At 46.1% G+C, this 3422-nt stretch overlaps 1 pseudogene; it reads right to left on the bottom strand.

Moving 5' to 3' along the window:
* Positions 1-2578: 2578 nt before the first annotated feature.
* On the bottom strand, positions 2579-3009 carry LOC123935773 (annotated as a pseudogene).
* Between the last annotated feature and the right edge of the window lie 413 nt (positions 3010-3422).

Raw genomic sequence — 3422 nt, 5'->3', positions numbered from 1 at the left:
TATACAACTGGAACGACCTTTCAGGAAAACAATTCGGTCATCAGTCTCAAGAGCCCTACAATTCTACTTCAAGCAAGCTATTCTAAAGCACAAACTGGAAGCGATGTCAATCTCCAACTACGTGTGTTCCGTAAACTACAGCACACGAACGTGACAGGAGAGGGGCACACAAATGCGTTCATTAAATGCTGGCAGACGAGCCATGCTTCCTCCGGAAGCTTAAGTGGAGATGAGCGTGAGACAGCACAACATGCAGACTGCTACACACGCCCATGTACAGACATTTGGGAGCAAATACACCGGAACACTGAAGGGGAACTTCCACGGGTGGGTTTAGAGGAGTCTAGTTTCTTTCCATGCTATTTTATTTTTTCAAACTGCTCACATTATTTTTTAAAATCAGAACAGAGTTATGAAAACCCTGGCACGCAAAGAATAATTACTAGGTTCCACATCTGGTATTAACAAGACACATAAGATAGCTATTCACCTATTTCTTCCTTTCCTAAGAACATCAATGAGGCTTTTCCTTCTATCACGCGATGTGTCGGGGCAATTCTTTTCTTCCCTAGGAAGACACGCACCGACCTCCTCTCAGTCACCTTTTTGGAGTTTTATGATGCTAAAGTCTCTAAACACTACATTAAATATTTATGATTGATATTCACTGCTTCTAAAAATACACAGAGGAGAAGGTCTCTTAACAAGGCCTCCACTTTGATTTTCTCGCTATTAAACCGGCACCGTGCACCCCCAGACGTGCTGACAGCTGCCCACAGGTCTGGAACTCACCGCGTTGGGGTCCCCTTCCTTCCCCGCGGGCCCAGGGGCCTCTCTGCCAGAGCCCGAACCTGCACGTCCCACGAAGACCCCGCGTCCACCGGGCCCAAACCTGCTCGTGCCAGCCGGACCAGGTAAGTACATTTGTGAAAAGTAATTCAACATTGTATCAACCTCCAAACTGGGCGCACAAAACTCTCTTCTCCCAGAACGACATCAGATGCCGCGTTGCAGTGAGGCCAACCCAAGGCAGACGGCGAGACACAAATGTGTCAAGACAGCTGTAGGGTGGACAAGAGGGAACAGGTGTGGGAAGAGGCCACAAATTCGTGGGTGGATTCTGCACAGAAATGCTTCCAGAAGTCTCTCCCAGTTCCCACTTCCCCCTTAAAGAAGCCAACACCGGAGATGGCAGAGGACAAACCGCAGGCTTGGCTGATGACAAGAGTTGACCCGGATGGGCAGTTAGGAAAAAGCTCTATCCCCTTCTGTGGAGAGGCTGGTGAATGAGCCGCACGTTGGTGTACTTTAACCTAAAGCACAAACAACGCCCAGAGAAGCTTAACACGCGTGCCCCGAGTGTGGGCTTGGGAAGAACGGCCCACGGAAAGGAAGAACAGTAACTGCGGAGTCGCGAGCCCCGGCACCCACCACCGGCAAGCGACCGGGGCGGTGCATCAGACGTACTGCATGAGGACGCCACACACCCCTGACAGCACGTGAGTGGACGGCACTTGACCTCTGTGGGTCTTTGTCCCCAACACTCACTACCCGAATCTGACCCAGTGAAAAACATCAGCCAAACCCAGACTGGAGAACGTTCTACAAGATCCATGACCAGCTTTCCTCAAAATGATCAGGGTCATCAAAAAAAAAACAAAAAACAAAACAAAGTCTGAGAACCTGTCACAGCCCAGAGAACCAGAGAACGTAAGGAGAAAGCACGACTAAACTCGATATGCTGTCCGGGCTGGGATACTGGTCCAGAAAAAGGACATGAATGAAAAAATGGGTGAGACCTAAAAAGAAAAGTCTGAGACCACATTCCACATTTTATTTACATTTTAAGATTAACTATAATCTCAAAATCACATATCCATACACCTATTTCCTTTCTGTTGATTTTACTTAGATGCATGGTTTCTCAAACAAAGACTGTAAACAAATATTTACCATGTCTGTTACATGTAACACACCGGAACGGCTTTTAACAGAACTTATCAACCTCTCCACCCCGCCTCGGCAACATTTTTTTATTATAAATACGGGTATCAAAACAATCCTGAACATCTTTTTGCTATTACTAGGAGTCAGCACCCACACTGCTTCAAAAATTAACAGAATTTGTGACAGTATTTATTGTACCTGCTACTTCAGGCAATTTCAGCTGAAGCTCTTTCATTCAGCAAGACAGACGAAGCACGCCACTTCTGTTTTTCCTTCTCGAGATGTGTTTTTACTTTTCAGAAGCACACATGCTTCCACAGCATCTGACTCGCCTCTCCATGCTTTCATCTTGTAAACCTGAATTCCATTTTGAGTACTCCAGGTTTATGCTTAAATGATAGTCCCCCTTAACAGAGGAAAAAGAATCGTGCTGCATTTTTCCTCCTGGAACCTGAAAACGTAATGGTGTACACATATTAAATACATTCTTACGAATGTCCAGGTCATGTTTTCCATGAATTCATGGAATTCTTTCACTTATGTGTGGGTGTTTTTGCATTGTGATATTTAATCAAGACATTAACATGAGTAGAAGGTGGCTGATGTAAGCCAAGTTTGAGATCCACTCAAATCAACTGCCGTATGTTTGTCCTTCTGGTGGCTGTGGAAGCTGCGTATTTTCTTTGGACATCATTAGACGTCTTGGCTCTCGAAGTACAGCTTTAATGCTATATGAATTGTGCCATTTTGCTAACACTGCTATGCTCCAGGCATCCACCATTCCACTGGAATTATTAATTCCATTCATATTCATTCTGGTTACAAATCTATGTGATGCAGGAGTTTCTGGGTATTTAGCTCCACATTCTACTTTAGGGCTATGTATTATTTTCATAATTTGTCCTGGTGGCCCAAGAATCATGCCTGTCCACCTTTCAGTGTCACATCTTCATCATCTTCAAGGCCCCAGCTAACCACACCATCACCTCCTTTTTGTCCTTCTCTGAGTTCTTCCAACAAGCGAAAATTACGAGGAACATTATCTCCTGTGGGGACCACCATCTTCTCCCACAGTCCCGATAAAAAAGTTTTATAATAATGTATAGGAGCAGCATTCCTTGTGATCCCCTGGTTTACCCAATGCTCTCTGATACCGGCCAGCTCTGGGTGTCCAGCCCGCAGGTGAGATGGCTCGTCCGTGCCTGCAAGAGACTGTCACAGAAGCAGTGGCGCCTGTGAGCCACAGCGTGCCTGATTTTACCAGGGAGAGAACCTGCACACACACGAACCAACCAGCCCAACCTGGGTCAACGGATTGTTACCGAGGGCTGCCACCAAGAACTCGTTCCTAGTGATGCATCAGAGTCACCGCAAATCCTCAACACATCAAAGATCGCTAGCCTTTCCCAGAGGAAACACCTACCCACTCTTACCAAGTTACAAGTCTTACACAGGTCTCCCATTTCCACCATTCA

The sequence above is a fragment of the Meles meles genome, chromosome Y (assembly GCF_922984935.1).
Source record: "Meles meles chromosome Y, mMelMel3.1 paternal haplotype, whole genome shotgun sequence".
Lineage (NCBI taxonomy): Eukaryota > Metazoa > Chordata > Mammalia > Carnivora > Mustelidae > Meles > Meles meles.
Note: the sequence above shows the minus strand (reverse complement) of the source record. Positions and strands in the feature narration are given on the sequence as shown.